Genomic DNA, 19,652 nt, shown 5'->3' on the forward strand with positions numbered 1-19,652 from the left:
TTTTATTTTTTCTTTATATATTTTTTTCATTCAAAAATTTCCACTTCCTCCCTTCCTCCCATTACCCTCTGGCTCCCCCACTCACACTCCTCTCTCCCCCTCCAGTCTTAAGAGATGGCAGGGTACATTGCCCTGTGGGAAGTCCAAGGCCCTCTCCCCTTCCATCCAGGCCTAGCAAAGTATACATCCAAATAGACTAAGGTCCCAAAAAGCCAGTATATACAGTAGAAAAATGTCCCTGGGCCATTATCAATGACTTCTCAGTCAGCCCTCATTGTCAGTCACATTCAGAGAGTCCAGTTTGATCACATGCTTTTTCAGTCCGAGTCCAGCTGGATTTGGTGAGCCCCATTAGAACAGGCACACTGTCTCAGTAGGTGGACCAACTCCTCGTGGTCCTGACTTCCTTGCTCATCTTCTCCCTCCTTCTGCTCTTCAGCTGGACCTTGGGAGCTCAGTCCAGTGCTCCAATGTGGGTCTCTGTCTGCCTCCATCCATCACCAGACGAAGGTTCTATGGTGATATGCAAGATATTCATCAGTGTGGCTATGGGACAAGGCCAGTTCAGGCACCCTCTCCTCTGCTGTCCAAGGACCTAGCAGGGGACATCCCCGTGGACACCTGGGAACCTCTCTAGAGCCAAGTCTCTTACCAACCCTAAAATGGCTTCCTTAATGAAAATATCTTCTTCCCTGCTCCTATATCCACCCTTCCTCCATCTCAACCCTCCCACTCCCCAAGCTCTCCCCAATCCTTCCCTTCTCTCTCCCCTCTTCCCTTCCCCCCACCCCATCCCCATGCTCTCAACTTTTGCCTGTTGATCTTATCTGCTTCCAATTTCCAGGAGGATCTATATATGTTTTTCTTTGGGTTCACTTTATTATTTGGTTTCTCTAGGCTTGTAAACTATAGGTTCAGTGTCCTTTGTTTATGGCTAGAGTTCACTAATGGGTGAGTACATACCATATTCATCTTTTTGGGTCTAGGTTATCTTACTCAGGATGGTGTTTTCTATTTCTATCCATTTGCATGCAAAATTCAAGATGTCATTCTTTTTTTACCACTGAGTAATACTCTAATGTGTATATGTTCCACACTTTTTTTTAATCTATTCTTTCACTGAGGGGCATCTAGGTTGTTTTCAGGTTCTGGCTATTACAAATAATGCTGCTATGAACATAGTTGAACAAACGCTTTTGTAGTATGATTGGGCATCTCTTGGGCATATTCCCAAGAGTGGTATTGCTGAATCCTGAGGTAGGTTGACTCCCAATTTCCTGAGTAACCACCACACTGATTTCCAAAGTGATTGCACAAGTTTGCATTCCCACCAGCAATGGATGAGTGTTCCCCTTACTCCACATCCTCTCCAGCATAGGCTATCATTGGAGTTTTTGATTTTAGCTATTCTGACAGGTGTAAGATGGTATCTCAAAGTTGTTTTGATTTGCAGTTCCCTGACTGCTAAGGAAGTTGAAGATCACCTTAACTATCTATTGGCCATTTGAACTTCTTCTGTTGAGAATTCTCTGTTCAATTCAGTACCCCATTTATTTTAAAGCTTGCCAGGTCCATGACTTTGTCAAATCTGCAGGCAAGCTTTTCTGTTAACTTTCAACTGAAAATTTTCAGTAGGGTGTGAGCTGTTCTCTTGCACAGTTTGGGCGAGGGGCTAGTACTCTCTGTTTAAATCTATATTTGAAGATAAGCTGACCAGGGGCCCTTTGGAATATGGACCATTATTTTATTTCTTACTTCTATTTTGTTTCTATTTGAGAGGATGGAGTTTTAAATTTGGTTTGGTAACTATGGAAAGTAAATTGTTTTCCTGTGAAAACATATGTGACACATATGGGTGTGCCTGTGAGGATGAGGATCCGTTCTTTAAATTTATCCTGTGAATTCTCATGTACAGCAGGGCTAAGTCACATAGTCAAATGTCCCTCCAACTGGTTTTCCAAATGATACCACTGTGCTCTTGAATGGGGCACCTTTAATCTCAGCCTTCTGTAAAACCAAAGGACATGGCAGCAAGTCAGAGCTCCGAAGCCCGGTCCTTGATTGACTGAGATAATGCAGTCCCAGACATTATGTTTTGATGGCCTGAGAGTACGGAGATAGAATTTGGAATCGGGTAGGTAAATGGAAAGTTAACATGCCCATTTAGGCTTTTTCTCTCAAATATCAAATATCTTAAATGAGCTTTGGAGAGGTGCTGGACCACATTCAATTTGCAATCAGCTTCCTTTAATAAGATTTTGCAGAGGAGGAATTCTTCCTTGCTGATTAAAATGAAAGCCATAAATTTATGAGTCATGCCGACCGCATTGCTTGCATAAGAAAGGACAGCCTGAATACAAGCGGCCCAGAACTTCTAAGTAGTGGCCCAGGCTTTTGGAAGGAATCTGGTTATTTTTTTTTGGGGGGGGGGGCAAGGTCAAGTGTGCAGTTGTGATTCCTATACTCTTAAGTCTGGCGGGTGGGGGTGGGATGTTGCCAACACAAAGGCTCCTTCTACCCTCAAGTCACTAGATTCTGCTTAATTTACATAGTACTTTCCAGAAAACAGCAGAACAAGCCTATCTGTGAACAGTTTGTTTCACTGTCCACAGCTCCTCAGCTGGTCTACTTGCTGGTGCCCCAAAGGGTCCCTGAAAGATACAAGAGCTGAGATGCTACTTAAGGATGGCTCTTCTGAAAAATGAAGTGATGCGTCCCCCGACTGGCCTGCCTCCCTATTTTGCAGCCCAGCATTTTAAAAACAACTAGACCTGAAAGGCCATTGTGTGGTCTCTCTCAATGACAGACATTCCTTCTCTTCTCACTGCTTAACATGGACAATGATGAGAAGAGTAGCTTATGACAATAGGAAGAACCGGAATACTGCTCTGTGCTTTGTTTACCTGTTTAACTACAAAGACATTTTCACAGTAGGTATCTACGCAATTATTGCTGAGTGAACCCTTATTACAGAGAGAATCTTAAGCTATTTTCCATCATCTAAAATAGCAAGGCTCTTGATAATCTGTAAAGAAAGACAAGTTCCTCCTTTTATTATCCAGACAATTACTGTTAATATTCACATATTAATATTCATGTCTGCATGCTGGATATGTTTTTTAGTCACTATGTCGTTGTATGTTAAAATTAAGCCGTTATTTTTAATACTGTCCACTTACCTTTCATTAGAACAGAGCAAATTTCTTTGTGTAGGTATAAGAAAACTTAAAGATGCAAAGGATAAAATGAACAACCGGATGTTTTCAAAGCTCTGATAATCAAGTGTGTAACTAATGGTAACCAGAAATCGCCAGTTGTGTTTGCCTTGCACTTCTGCGTATTTTAATGTGCTTGAAATAATGGCATAATACCACTTTTAAGCATAAAGAACTCAGACGTGTTCATAGTTTCTGAACGGCAAATAAAATAAAAAGTGGCTTAATGACAGAAAAAAAAATAAAAACAATCTAGATGAGGATTTGATATCTGATAGACGAAAGCCACAAAGCAGTGAAGGACTGCCTCAGGTGCATAATTCAAGTGCAATGGCAGAGGGGTATGGGTGGAGAAAGCGTCTAATGAGGGTGGGGACCAATCTGTAAAGAGTTTTATATGCTGCTCTGTAGGGTCTAGGAAATGTAGGGGAGACAGAATTTAGGCATTTCTCGATAGGGTGGCTGCCCTGAAGATTCACCCTGTTAGAATAAAAACTCCTCTCTCAGCGGCTCTGAAATGCCTTCTTCCAATCCTATGCCAGAGGCTGATACCCCCTGAGATGGTGGGAAGAGCGAAGTGATCACACAGCCTTAGTGTCCGCAATCAACGCTCTCTGTGCGGTGGGCATCTGAGCAGCTGCTAACACACATAGGTCAACATGTATCCAATTATGGCCATCTATACTCAAGTTCAAATCATTTTCCCATTCTCCAGTTGCAGACACATGCCTGAAATGCTGAGAGCATTAAACTCATGTAATTTAATTCTGTCACGGGCTTGTGAACAGGAACAGTTTTATTCCGTTTACATTAAAAGAAGGTAAGCTCAGCCCCGCTCCCTCAAGAAGTGATTTGCCTGCATTAAAAAGCAAAAATACACAGGGGGCTGGAGTGATGGCCCAGTGGTTGAGAGGGATTACTGCTCTTATAGAGGACCTGAATTCAATTCCCAGCATCCACATCAGGTGATTCACAACCAACTGCAATTCAAGATCCAGGGGAGTCTAATGCCTTCTTCTGGCTTCATCAGGCACTGCACTCATGTATACATGCACATACAGAATTACATGCATACACATAGTAATAATGTGATACATAAATTGTATCAATTATTTAATTTATAAGGCTACGCCTTTTGACATTAACATTATAAATCTTAAAATATTTTTCTTAACATAGTTATAAAATTGTTTTGGGGGCCGACCTCTGAGACTCTGCCATTCTGAGTCTGGATGTTTGTATTAGTGATTGAAATTTCCTTTTCAGGAGAATCATGATTTTAGTTCTGTGACAGAGCATGTAGCAAACAGTATTGATTAGAGTGTAATACATAAAGTGTCAGCACCTGGATTTAAAGCCTCTTATGACATATTGCAGGAACTGGCTATGAATCATTTCTCATGAGAATCAAAGATTAGTCCCCATTTACACATGAAGTGCATGCTCACTTGGCAATTTTCAGAAACAATTAGTAGTGATTCTCCTGCTAAAATGTTAGTTCTCAGCAGAAAACAAAGACACTCCAAAATCCCTACTTTGATTTTTAAAATGTGTATACATCAGAACAACATGTGTATCATAAGGTGTTTTATATGCATGTGTGTTTAAATTTATAAGTCTATGTACATAATGTGTTTAATTTTTAGACAACCATTTAAATATATTCTAGTACAATTTCTGGTGTCATATCCCCTCCTTTAATACGCTAGTTGTCTGATCCTATTGAAAACTATTGTCAAGATCCTATGTTCTTCCCACCCCCAAATATACTTTATTACGTGCATTTATGCTGAAAACACATAGTATATCTCCTACAGAAATTACTTTCCTTCCTTCCCTCCTTTCCTCCCTCCCTCCCTCCCTCCCTCCCTCCCTCCCTCCCTCCCTCCCTCCCTTCCCTCCCTCCCTCCCTCCCTCCCTCCCTCCCTCCCTCCCTCCCTCCATTCCTTCCTTCCTTCCTTCCTTCCTTTGTCTCAAGACAGGGTTTCTCTGCGTAGCAGTCCTAGCTGTCCCAGAACTCATTTTGTAGAGCAGGCTGGCCTCAAACTCACAGAAATCTACTTGCCTCTGCCTCCCAAATGCTGGGATTAAAAGCATGAGCCACTATGCCTAGCTCAGAAAAATTTTAACTTGTTTTCTAGAAGAAGAAGAAGACATAAATAGGCAGGAGATGGTCTGGTTTTAACGGAATTTGTTATATAAATCTGGACGATTACTTCATATTAGGAATTATATAACAAAAGAAGTATTATTTCATGGAAAAGGTGAATTTTGAAAGTTTTTTTTAGGAAAAAGTTAATAAAATCAAGTGCATTAGAAAAAACTGAGATAGGAAATGTAAAAGAAAACTGGGGAGAGGATTCAGTGGCAAAATACTTGCCCTGAAATCATGAGGACCTGAGTTCAGATCCCTAGATTGCATGCCAGGCCAACAGGACAGCTGCCTATAATCCCAGCACCAGAGAGGTGGAAACATGGGATTCCCTTGGGAAATTGTCTAGCTAGTCCAGTTGGAACTGGAAGCTCCATCAAGAAGCCCTCCATTAGTAAATAAATGTATAGCAATTGTAGAAGTCACCTAAGGTTGGCCTTAGATCTCCATGTGCACAGATATGCATCCCACAATGCAAAAAACACATACATGGATAAATAATTGAATAAATAAGGTGATACAGTTAGAAAAAATACAATATAAAATGATGCTAAGTCCTTGTGGTGCTTTTCTGTCTTCTGAGCTTATGTTACCTAGCTCCAGGTTTTTGAGTGTGAGCACTGCTTAATTCCAAGGGACATAAGTATAGCAAAAGGGAGAATTTGATGTCTCTGTGTCACCAGAATGGAGGTCAGTGCCTGTCACTATTGTACAGGTTGGAAATAAATTCCTGTGCAATAACTATGAATCAAAGTAAGAAGACAGTTACCAGACACCAAACAAAGGCAGCCATTGTCCAGCATGGACTTAGCCACATATACAACTCTCATTTCTGTGGCTAGCTACACTGAAACTCTTAAATCAAATTTGAATTTTTAATTGTCATTTAAAAGACATTCAGACATAATATATCTGTGCAAAACTGGACTCTATAGTGATTTTCATGTAGCAGACATTTAGTTTATGTATTTTTATTTTTAATCACATGTATATGTGTGTGTTGGCAGAAGAGGTATGTGCCCTAGACCTGCAGGTGCAGCTCCAGGCAGAAGAGGGTGCTGATTCTCCTGGGGCTGGCGTCAGAGTTGTGAGCTGCCGCATGTGGGTTCTGAGAGTTGAACTTGGATCCTCTGCAAGAACAATACACAGCCCTTACTACTACTAGCCATCTCCCTAGCCCTTGATATGATTTTTAATAACTTTTTAAAAAAGATCATTATTAACCAACAATGACAAATCGACTAAGTTTTCTTAAAATTAATAAATGTGAACTAATAATGCCTGTAACAAATTCTTGACTTGGGATATCCCAAACCACCCTTGATGGTACCCTTTTTCACTTAAGAAGACTTTAGTTGTGTTCATACTAATGAGTAGTTGAACTTAAAACCAAAACTTGACAAAACTGAGAAACACTGAACTTAAGTTATTTCCAAAACACCTTAGAGATGCCTGATTTGAATATCTTCAAATATAAAATTTGGCTTAGTAATTACAATTATTTATTAAAATTTAGAAATTAGTGTAAGTATTAATACATATACTGGACTTACTCTTCAGAATGTATTAATAATATAATTTTTTAAAATATATTTTAGTGCTCCTTTTCTTTTCTTTCTTTTTTTCCTCTCTCTAGTTTTTTGAGACACAGTTTCTCTGTGTAGCTTTGGAGCCTGTCCTGGAACTCACTCTGTAGACCAGGTTGCTCTCAAACTCAAAGAGATCTACCTGTCTCTGCCTCCTGAGTGCTGGGACTAAAAGCACATACCACCACTGCTCCACAGTGCCCTTTTATCTATATGAACAATTTCAGTACATAAAGATGTGTCTATATTCAGGTCTGGAGATACAGCTCATTTGGTAGAGTGCATGTCCAGCATACACAAAGCCCTGGGTTCCCGTCAATACATGATGGTTCACACCCATAATTCCAGCATTTTGGAGGTGAAAACAAGAGAATCAGAAATCATCCTCAGCTACACAGCAAGTTTGAGGCCAACCTGGGCTACATAAGACCCCACTGCAAAAAAAAATTCATTTATGTTCTGTTTTGGTGGGATGATGATTTTCATTTGAATGTGCTTAGAAGTGGGATTAGATTTCCTGACACAGGTGACGTTATTGGTCATTTGTAAAACTGATCAGATAAACGGAATGAGAGACTCAGCCATGTCTACTGAGGTCACACAGGCTTGTGACTGTGTAGGATTCTATAGAGGTTGTTGGCCTGTAAAAAGCAAGTCTTTTCATCGTGGGCCAGCTGGAACTTCTTGGTATGAATCCATCAACTGATTGACAGCACCTACGTCTTCTTGCCCCAAATATATTGTATGAACAGCATATTACAGTCTGGGCCGTCTCAGAAAATCTATACTCATTTCTTGATTCCAAATGTGAAGGTCCCCCTTAAACCCTGCAGACTCCTGGAAGGATTTACAGGGAAAATATAACGAGACTGATTTTCTAACACATGTTGGACACACAGCTCACATAAACCTCTGCGCAGCCTCTTGTAGATTTATCGAGGTGGTGCGAGAGGCTTCTGCCTGCTGACCGCTCAGTATGGCTCTCCTGTTTCTGAGTTATGTCAGGTACGCGGGAATCACTCCCAGCCTCTCTCTGGGGACCATAGCTGTTGCCTTTAAATCCTCAATTTGACACTTTTCTGCATGGTTATTAGGGCTTTTAAGAAATGTATCAGGACTCTCGGCTAGCCTATGGAAAGTAATTTTTCCGGAGACCATCTCCTAAGCAGGACAGCTCTAGTATGGTGTTCGGTCGCCTGTGTTTGGAAACATTTTATGAAATGCTGTTTTCTCGGAAATGAGGGGGAGGGGGGTTGTGGGGAAGAAAAGGCTTTGACAACTTATTTGTAGGTTTTTCAGAACCTTTTGTGGGGGCCGTTTTAAAACTTGGTTTGTTGAGTGACATTTTCTTCGGTTTTTTCATTCTTTCCCTGTCTGCTGGCCTGGTGGGTAATCTCGTTCATGCTCCTTGTGTCCTCTGCACGCTCTGTAGGTGAGCCCTGTCGGCTGTAGACTGTTTGGGTACAATGGCTGAATGTTCGTGGTGGCCCATATCCATCTGTTGCATTTCTTTTTTTCTGGAGAGAGGCAATCAACCCTCCAGTCACCCCAGATGGGTACCATTGGTACGATTTTACCAGAGTCCAACTTGATGAGAAAAATGAGTTTATTTGGCTTGCTTACAGGGTGCAGGCAAAGGGTTATTAACGGGAACAAGGCTGAACCCCAAACAGCTCTATCATGACAAAGTCCTATTCCATCATCGAAGGCAACCTCACAGAAATTGCATCAAGGAGTCCACTCGCAATTAACTTTTTACTTCTTGCATACTGTAGCACTTCCCAAGATCACTTGGAGCGGGAGGGATGACTAACAGCTGGAATCCCGGAAAAAGTTCTCTCAAACCTCCCTTGGGGGTATCAATAACCCCATTACCATTATCATAGACCTGGCTACTGTTGTATTGCTCTGCTCCGGTTGCCGTGGTGATGGTGATTGGCGACGGTAAACACTGTACAGCACTATCCCTAGACAATACTATTCTCCTGCCTCTACACTATCACTACCTAGAGCCAAAATGGCACTCTTCTTGGGCTCCCAGCCTTAGCCAGTGCTGACAGTCTTTTTGAACCGTCAACAGACTCTTTGCTCTACTTCTGATCCTTCTCAAGGGGAGCGGCTTCTCTCCATCACAAACAGGATATCACAGCGGTCCCAAAGCCCTTGTCCTGCGGTACTCTCTCCTCATCTGTGAATCCTAGTGTTCCTGTTAGCTTTAACCAGCAACTTGGAGCATTTGAGACTCAGTTTGAGGAACTGCCCAGATCAGGTGTGTCTGTGGGAATGTCCCTTGGAGACTGTTTCGATTGCTAATTGATGCGGGAGAGCCCAGCAACCCGTTGTGTGTACCACTATTCCTTGGGCTGGCAGTAGTCTTGGGGTGTGTAAAAAAACCTAGCTAATCACAAGCTGGAGGAGGGTAGACAGGGTCCCTCCATGGTTTCTGCTCCTTGTTCCTGCCTTAACTTCCCTCAGTGATGGGCTATGACTTGAGGGGTAAGCTCAGGTTCCTTTCCTTCTTGAACCTTGTTTTAGCCCGAGTATCTTGTCACAGTAACAGATGAATTTCTTTTATTATCTAACTTTCATTATTATATAGTTACAGAAAGCTAGCACAAACTGGACTGCTTATAAACTTTAACAGGTCTTGAACATCTGAACCTTAGTTTCGTTCATCCTTGTTTTGTCTGGAGTCAGGGATAATGATTGCTACGGAAGAGTGCTGTTTAAGTATAAAGACAGTTCTGCATCTGGCATGGAATGTAGATGTTCCATAAAAGTCCTGGTCATACCAGTTTACCACTTCTGAGCACCTTTTCTATTGGCCTTTCTTGACTCCTGTTTCTCCTGGTCTAGACCATCTACTATCCACAGTGCAGTGGGCAGAACTTTCCAAAATGTAGTCCCAAGCCTCTGCTGATCCCGATTTGCCATCTACCAGTCTTAAAACAAAGGTTGACTCTTTCCTTTTTACTCCTTTACTCTTGAATAAGAATGACTCCCAGAGCCTCATACATTTTAATGCTTGGTCCATGATTGGTGGAACTGTTTGAGAAGGATCAGGAAGTGTGACCTTGTTGAAGGAGGTGTGTCGTTAGGGTGGACTTTAAAATTTCAAAAGCCCAGGCCATTCATAGTTGGCTCTCTCCCTGCCTTGTGATCGTTATCTCAACATATGGGCTCTCAGCTACTGATGCGGCACCATGCCTGCCTGTCTGTTACCATGCTTTCTGCCCTGATGGCCTGGGATTCACCCTCTGAATCAGTAAGCAAGGCCCCAGTCAAATGCTTTCTTTCATAAATTGCCTTGGTCATGGTGTCTCTTCACAGCAATAGAAAAGCAACTAAGACAGAAACTTGTGATGCTTTTACATTTCCAGGATTACTTCCCAAATCCTTGTGGTTTTTTTTTTTTTTTTGGTTGGGGGTTAGGACTAAGTCAATCTTTTTTAATTTAAGCCTTTTCCATAACAGTTTCTAATTGTTATCAAATATATACAAAGTCAGAAGTATAATTGTGATATTATATTCCATGCCCTAAAAATGACTTGACTTTTTCTTTAAATCTAATATTTTTTCCTTTTTTAAATTGAGAATTCCATAGTTACAAAGGATGAGTTTTCATAGGGTCCACTGTTCCCTCCCCTCTACTCTAATTCCTTTACTACCTCCAACACTATGGCTCCCTTGTGATTTCATGTGGTCTTTTTTAAACTAGCAGGGTCCACTTAGTGCTGCCAGAATGCGCATGGATGTAGGGCAATCTACTGACTCGTGGGGACCTCTCAGGAGCTACACACCTAGAGAAAACTGATTCTCCCCTTCCCAGCAGCCAGAGTAGGGTTTCCTGACTGCCTCGCTGTACCATGCTGGGACTTCTGTCTGACTTGATCTTGTAAAGCTCTTGTGTACACAGGGACAATCACTCCCAGTTTATGTGTGCACGTGCCCTGCTGTGTCTGAACACACTGTCTTGGTATAGTCATCCACTCCTAGCTCTTACTGGCTTGCTTCTCCCTTTTTTGGCATGATCCTTGAGCCTTGTTAGTTTGTGACATTGTCTCATCTAACCCGTATTTGTCCTCAAACTGACTATATAGCCAAGGAGGACTTTGAATTCTGATCCTTCTGCCTCTACCTCCCAAGTACAGGGGCTGGAGATGTGTGTCTGCTGTTGGGGATGGAAGCCAGGGATTTGTGTATGCTGGGCCAAGCCGTCCTCTAACATAACCCCTAAATGCTTTTTGTAAACACCCTTGTGGCAGTGAGCCCTAGCTCTTTGCACCCATGGGCTGCTGCAGTAGGATCCCTCGGAGTCTGTGTTAGAGAAGAGGCAATGGTACGAAGGCTGGTGTGCTCCCTCGGCACCTTAATGCTCACTCTGGGTAGTGTTATTTTCCACCGTTGTAGGATACTGAAGTCACTGTCATATTTGTCTGCTTTCTGTGTCCTCCTCCTGCTGAGCCGTTGTCTTCTCTGTTTTATTAGCGGTCTATATGGAAACTGTGGATGACGTTATAAATACTGGAGAGTGAGTGTTTCTTCCTAGGAAAGACTTTGGATAAGCCCCAAGGTATTATTACAATTATAAATGTCAACTACAATATTAAGAAGAGTCAAGCAACTTATGTAAGAGCACACAGCCAGATTTAAATACAGAAGCCCAAATAAGACAAGCACGTAGTTACTATGCCAGTATTCTTTTAAAGATTTGCTGTTGACCTAGAGATGGTTTCTTTAACGTTAAACTGGGGGCTAGAGAGATGGCTCAGTGTATAAAAACACTTGCCGCCAAGTTTAATGACCTGAGTTTGATCCCTGGGTCGCATATGGCAGAAGGAGAGAAACTTTCTCCTACAAGTTATCGTCTGACCTCCACATGTATATTAGGATAATATCCCCTCACACACGCATGTGAAATAAGCAAAACTGTAATGAATTTTAATTTTACGTCCACACATTTTAATCTTAGCAAAGGAAATAGAGCAAAGTGTAGCTACCCAGCATTTTGCTTAACGCATTTGCTTAATTAGTTTAGTTCTGATCCCTCACAGAACACAGAGCTAGGAATACTGAATTGTCAGTTTTAAGTTATTTTAGGTAAAAAAAACTTCAAGTTATGAGTTACGGGCATTTTGGAATTTTCATATTCCTGACAGTTTGTAACTCCTCCCCCAAATAAATTTAGCTTCACAGAAACTAATTATCATATTGGATCATTCTAGCCAAGCCAAGATGGTAACAAATAGACACCTTGTTTATTAAACTCTGCTACAGATAAAGGTGCCAGAAATAAATTAATGACTGTGGGAACAGCCGGGTTTTCTTGCTTAGAAGAAAAATACCTTGACATATTTTTTGACTCTGTGATTGGTCTACATTTCCAGGGTATAAATTAATCTTTAGAAGATCCTAAAAAAAAAAAATACCTTCCCGGACACTTCTCGTATACATCAAGTTGGCCATATTAGCAATCGAATCACAACCCTGTAATTCAGAGGCTAGCAATTGCTTATTGTGAGCAGCACAGCGGCTCTTGCTCTCATTTAGGTCAGCCCAGGATTGCTGATGCATCGTATGTACAGGCCAGGGATGATGGATGACGAGCTCTGATGCCCATCCCTAAGTGATTGGGAAGATTGAAGACACACGGTTCACTTAAGCTTGCTTACTATTACATCAAGTAATCAGTTTGATAGGCAAGCCCAGCTCCGTGTCGTCCCACTGACTGGCTGCAGGAGCAGCATTTCACATCTTAAAAAACAAAACAAAAACAAAAAACAAAAAAAAAAAACAACTGAAGCCTGGTGTTTAGGCTGACAGTGCCAAGGCTGGATTCATGGTTAGCCATGAGGGTTCACCTCAAACCTGAGACAGGGGTTTTGATCTGACTTTCTTAACAGTGGGTGTCACCGAAAGTAAGTGAGCAATGCAAATGCGTTACTTTTACACTTTCCTTAGGCCGGTGTGAAAGGACTGTAGAATGATGTCAGGATTTACGCCTAGCTTCCAATTTAAGAAATGAGTCCAGCTGATAACTTAAGAAAGATTTTCATCCACAGCTCTGACTTCTGGATGACTGGCTGATACATGGAAATGCCATTCTATGAATCACATCTGACCAAAGTCCACCACAAACAATTAGGGCCATCTTTCTCATTATCGTCTTAAAATTGATGAGGGAAAACCAAGTGTATATCTTAAATTGTCTATTTCACACCAAGGGCATAAATCACCAAGATAAATCCAACAAAATTCCCTTGCCTTCAATGTTTCCGATGCTATAATTTATGACCTCAAGCAAAGAAATGTTTGGCCGAGGATCAAGTAACTTGGGGGTACAGAGCACAGCAGATGTAAAGTTATTCATTTTCATTCACTTATTTTTCTAAACAATGACATAATGTTTCTTTGGCTCCTAGAATATTCTCATATCCGGTTGTCAGACACCAGGTCTAATTTTAGCTTTGTGGAGAAAAGAAAGCTCAAGCCCATTTATCTCCCAGAAAACTCTTATAGCAGGGGGTGAAAGTCACTCACTACTTGAAGATTTGTTCTTGATTCTAATGACCGTCATTGATATTATTATCCTTCTCCCTCCCTGCATTTATGCATAATGTTTGCTGTTTGTATAAGTGACCTGTTGAAGCTTGTGATTAAGGGAGCCCTTTGACAGCATCCGTCACTGTTAATCTAGCCCACTCACCCTTGAAGCTTGGCGCTTTCAACCAGCTCAGGCTCTCTGATCTAGTGAACCTGTTTTTATTTATTTTAAGTATGAAGATGGCAGACCCTTACTTAAAGTCAACGGTTGGCTAGCCAAGTCAATCGTGTGCATCAGGAAGTGACCGGAGATGGAGTGAGGGGCAACCTCAGTCTGGGCCCTAATAGAGTAGGAGTTCATCAGTGGTCAGCGAGCACCACGGAAGACCTTGAGTTCCTTCTCTGTAGTTTGCAGAAAGCCGTTGGACAGGTTCATGTCATCCAGCTCTATCTATCAAGGCCTTCAACCACCGCCATTCAGTGTGCAAAGCTTTCCTGTTTGACTCTCCCTTTTTTTCCTTTCTTTCGCAGACAGCTCAATAACTTGTCCGTGGAGCGCTGATAAATGTGCCGTGCGCGTCTAAGCTGCCTCTTTAACACTGGCCTCCATCTCAACTTGTAATAATTGCATGTATCAAAGGCTTTTTATTTATCTGTAATGATTATCCAATAGGCTTACCATTTTTATTCCTCGCATCTCATCTTGCAGCGCTGCACACAGCAGCCTGGCAGCTAACTTCAGATATGGCAGAGCTTCCTCGGTGTTCAGAGACCGAAACTGACAGGATGCCAAGTAGAACCAGAGCCCATGTGCGCTCCTCGTGATCCCCCTTCTCTCTTCCTGGTCACCATGCATCAGCCCGTATACTTCTTGGCTGTATACTGAGGCTGTCAGAAGGAAAGTTTCCTTGTGATGTTGTCTTCCTGTGTAAGCATGGCAGTCAGAGTCACAAAACCTCCTTATTTGGGCATAATTGCTGGCTTCTACTAATAACGTCCATTTTAGAGTTATTATAGTCAATGTAACTTCTCATTCTGAAAGAAAGGGGTTCTTTCAGATCAGGTTGGAGGGCAATGCTGGAGCAAGAAAAGCAAACTCACATTGCAGCTGTCAGTGAATTTTGCTTGCAGACACTGCGGGTGAAAATGAGTCTTTCAGAAAGGCTGGTATTCAACCGGGCTTTTCAAACGATGTTCTGACTTAGCTTTTAATTTTTTTATTTTATACAAATGAGTATGTGTATGTACACCATGCGAGCGCAGAACCCTCAGAGGTCAGAAGAGAGCATTTGATGACCTGGAACTGAGGTGATACTTGTTTGTGCGCCACCATGAAAGTGCTGGGAACCAAACCTGGGACGTCAGCCCTCCTAACCCCTAAGCCATTTCTTCAACCCCCAAAAATTCGTTTTCCAAAAGGAGTATCTGTCATCTGAAAAAAAAAGCAAACATTCTTTATACTTTGTCATCATTAAAGGTCATTTAGATGGGGGATGTTAACAGTCAGTTCTTTTCTGGGCTTTAAAAAAAGCAGTGGGGGTGGGGGAGGATATACGTGACACAAGCAAAATCCTTGTCTTTCGGTCAAAAGGCGGAGAAAGTGCTTTCATCCAAATCCAAAATACCGGGTTCTAAGTCAATACCCATCGAAGGCTGCCATTGCAGGTCAGTTACAGTTCTCAGACCTAAGCACCTGAGCTGACCCCGAGTCATTCATGGAGACACTAACCCAATAATCGGCTCCTCTGCACACCTGAGATTCTAAAACTCAAAGAATGGGGGCTCCATAGATTTTACACATGTAGACGGTAATGCAGAAGAAGGAGCTGAGGGGACGTCTCAGTGGGAAAGGTAGAAGGTGAGGACTGTCACCCAGGGTTAACCTCTGACCTACACATACACACCGTGCCAAGCGTTGGCCTGCACTCACACACAGGAACACTGGCACACATGAAGGTTTTTGAGAAGTCATATGTCCCCGGGTTGAAAGGTCAATCATAAATTTTCATTAAAAATCTTTTATTCTGAAACGATGTCTTTCACTGGTAAGAGTGAAATAGGAAGTACGTACCATCGACAGCTCTAAGTCAGAATTCAGCAGCTTCAGTCATTATTTTCATTGGGAGAAAAAGAAGGGCATGTGACCAGAATAATCTACGTAAGGTTCTGGAATATTCTAGTATCCTAGTATTCCACAGCAGCTTAGCAGATGTTAATTTTTTGAATTTATAATTTGGAGGTCAATCTGCCATTGCTTTGAAAATACATTTTAATATATGATGAATTGCTAAATAATTATGATGAGTGGTAATCAAATAATCTTTTCTTCTATTTCTTTACAATCTTAAACCATTTTCTCCAAGAGCAAAGATGCAGGATACTATTTGTAAAATGCTATTGGATGGAGTTGCAGTTGTCCAATAAAATTTGATACACAGTGTTTGCCTACGAGCCAATTTTTCAGAACTTGCTTTAGGTTTTTGAATATTTATTTTTCACAGTTTAATACAGTCACAATGTACCTTGATTATAATCCCTGACACCTTCTCATATGCCCTTCCCTTCCCATTGAACCTCTGTTTTAGATTATTTACTTGTATTTTATATACTGAACTAGTTCATTCTATACTTCTTAAATTTTTCTTTGTTAGAAAAAATGCAGTCTATTAGAGCATACAAACATCTACTAAGTAGTGGGAACAGGCCAGACCAAATTGAGTGTCAGGTATAATGTTTAAAAGTTGGACAATTAACTATCTACTGTTAAAATTGCCACAAAGATTGGATGAAACTATAATTTGTAGATTCTATGATAAGATGTATCATTTGAGGTCTTTGAGAAGACCATGGACGCAGATCTGTCTGCCCCACTTGTCCTGCTGCAGCTGCCCCTTCAACATCAATTTGTCAAAAAGTCCTCTGCACCCATTATTCACTAAAATCCTGATTCATCAGATTAGCTGCATGGTCATTAGCCAAGATAATTGTTATTATTCAAGATAGTTATCACAAAGGTAACAGGCTTCCTCTCCACCTTCTTACACCATTCAAACTCTGATAGTTTTCTTGATCCACACATGGCAGGGTGGAGGTCTTGAAGAAGGAAGAACATCTAACCCTTCATGCTCCCCTTGCTCAGGCCAGGGAACGTTGTTTACTGAAGACAACCAAGGAGATTAGTCTGTCGCCTTGGGAGACCCAGCTCTAACAGTAATGCATTAAGGGTTTTCCCACTCTGTGGGTTCAGCAAGAGTCCACTACCATACAACAGTGATCCACACCACAGGAAGAAATGGGGACCCCTAATGGAAGGGGTAAGGGATTTGCAACTTGAAAAATTGAGATGGAAGAAGAAATTTGGCAACTCTATAGAAATGTACAGGTGTGTATGTAGGGAAGTCTTCCATGGATGGTGACCAAAGTTTGAAGTCCAACTCTTTTAATGTCTCTTGGATTAATTTCTTTAAAGCTTCATTTTCTTTATCTAGAACTTAGTATGCACGGCTTAAGTTAACATATAGATATGTCAAATTGTATTTCTATACAAATATTACGTGCTTTGAATTATCCCACAGCTCATGGGAACCTTGGAAGTTAACTAGCAGGATCCCTTCACTTAACAGTGAGGGAACTGAGGCTTAGGATGGCTGGGGCCACATTTCTGTCAGTCCCATGGGACTTGTCTCTCATGACCTCACCCAGGCCGTCTTCTACAGGAACATAAAAATGATCACTCCAAGATGCCTCGGCCAAGCACTGACTTTAGTTCGTCGTTTTGATTCTCGTCTCTCCCCTCCCTTTTTTCTCTCCAACCCCCCAGCTCCCACTCTGATTCTCAGACAGGGTCTCATTATATCTGCAAGCTGGCCTCGAACTTGCTATTCAAGTTCAGTCCAGACTTAAATTCGTAACTCGCTCCGAGCCGCTAGAGTTCCGCGCCTGCAGGAGAGGCCACCTGAGTGCTCTTTTGTTCTTGTCATCGTGTTGAAAGAAGTAGAGAACTTATTTCTCTAAGGTGGTTTGAAGGTTCAGGAAAAGTTACTAAACAACGTGCATAGCATGGCTGTCCCCGCACAGGCTAAAGGAAGGAGCCTAGTCACAGTAGGAGGTTAAGTTTTCTGACTGTATGCCCACCGCCTCTTGGCATCTGTGCTCTCTGGAAAACCTAATGTAGTCAGAACCAATAACATAAATTACTTTGGAGGTGAAGTTTGTTAGTCTAGCCCAGTCCAACTTGGCAGTGGTCATAGTTTAATTGTTTAAGCCAAATTCCTACTTTCAATAGAAGTTCTTTTTTCTTTTTATCTACCCAAAGTCAAACTTTAATAATCTAAATTCTTCATTCGGTATATTACTTGTATGTGTAATGTATATGTATATGTATATTGTGTGTGAGAGATACATGAGTATGTGTGTATTGCATGTAGGGATCTGTACTGTGTGATGTATGAGTGTATACTATTTGTGTAATGCATGTGTATTGCATGTGTATGTGTATATTGTATGTGATGTACATCTCTGTGGATTTTGTATAGCACATGTATACTTATTTAGTGTGTGCATAAAACGTATATGTATGTAGTGTGTTTGTAATGCATATAAATATGTGTTGTATATGACACATATATTGTGTTGTGCGTGTGATGCATGGAAAAGTATGTTGTGTGTAATGCTTGGATATGTGGATTGTGTTTCCTATGCTTACATACACATACTCAGCATGCATTATACTAAGAATTTACATTTTCCTGTAACCTGTCTCCATGCTTCATTTTGAGACAGGCTGTGTAACACCCGCTATAGTCTGTGGGCTGTATGAGCCTGCTGCTAAAGATTTGATCATTTAAGAGAGCACATTTGGATCACTAGAAATGATGCTTTGTTCTTTCCCAATACTATTTATTCTTTGAACTTCTCTCAGGCTGGGCAGTTTACTAGGCTGCATTCACCAGATAATTGCCAGTGTGGGGCATAGTCGGCCTTTCTCACATGGATGCCTGGGTGACAGGTGATGAGCCAGTTTCATCCATCCATACTGAGGGACACCTCTAAACGTTGCCCTGCTGATTTCCAGACCTCAGTTTAGGCAATCTTTGAGAAACACTTTGGCGGAGTAAATGATCTTGGGGAAAACTGGCTTCACAGCAGCGTGATGAAAGCCAGAGAGGAAGGAAGCACAAGCCCTTGGTAGTAAAACAGAGTCGACCTGCACAGTCAGAGAATGCCACAAAGCTCCCCCGTCTTAAACATCGCCAAACCCTGTAAATGGATGCTGAACCACTCGGCTTCATTATGGAACTGCTGGTAAAACACTTTCCCCAGAGGATTACACACACACCCACGCATGCGTGCGCACACACACACATACACACACACACACACACACACACACACACACACACACACACGACTTGGATACACTGTAATGCACCAGAGATTATCATAGAATAATATATAATATAGAAACGTGTATGCAAGCCTGAGCTCAGTTTGCTAAATGATTGAAGATAATTACTTCATTCCTCTTATCTTTGCTAACTTTGTGAAATGAAGTTGGCAGCCCCTCCTGAAGGTGACCTAAGTCATGTTAGAGGACAACTGTAAAAGCCTTCCTCTGATCTGCTGAGGGGGACTGCAGTAGAAGGCTGAGAAATGGTTCTGAATAGGCAGAACCCCAGACAATAATCAAATATATGTACTTGACATGATTTGGAAACTTTATTTTAATTCGTTGGTATTTGGGTGATAGGATGGAGAAACAAGATACACACAAGGAATATCCAACTCTGGATGTCTTGTTTTGCCAGTGGGAGTCAGAAAATACAGAGAATTTACAATTAAGAAATTTATTTCTTAATGCATGAAGGAAGGATAAAAGTGAAAAATAAGCAAGAAACCAAAATGTGAGAAACATGTAAATTCAAGACAGAAAGAAAGATCTCACTTCTGTAATGGCTGCACCTCACGCTAACATTTTGATTTATATATCACTGGAGAAATTCAACTATACATTGTCCTGAGAGTTACAGAGACAAATTGTGATACTATCTTTAATCTGCCTGGTTGCCAGGTGAAATTAACTCAAAAGTCAGAGGTCTCACCCTGCTCTAGCTCCTATGTGTAGAATCATTTTTATTGATCTTCAGAATCCACTAA

At 41.5% G+C, this 19,652-nt stretch overlaps 1 protein-coding gene across 4 annotated transcripts in view; it reads left to right on the forward strand.

The window, feature by feature from the left end:
• The window catches only part of Wdr72 (WD repeat domain 72), a 185,623-nt gene that overhangs the window by 129,171 nt on the left and 36,800 nt on the right, over positions 1–19,652 (forward strand). The window lies entirely within an intron of this gene.

This window comes from Myodes glareolus, chromosome 4 (assembly GCF_982192425.1).
Source record: "Myodes glareolus chromosome 4, mMyoGla1.1, whole genome shotgun sequence".
Taxonomy (NCBI): domain Eukaryota; kingdom Metazoa; phylum Chordata; class Mammalia; order Rodentia; family Cricetidae; genus Myodes; species Myodes glareolus.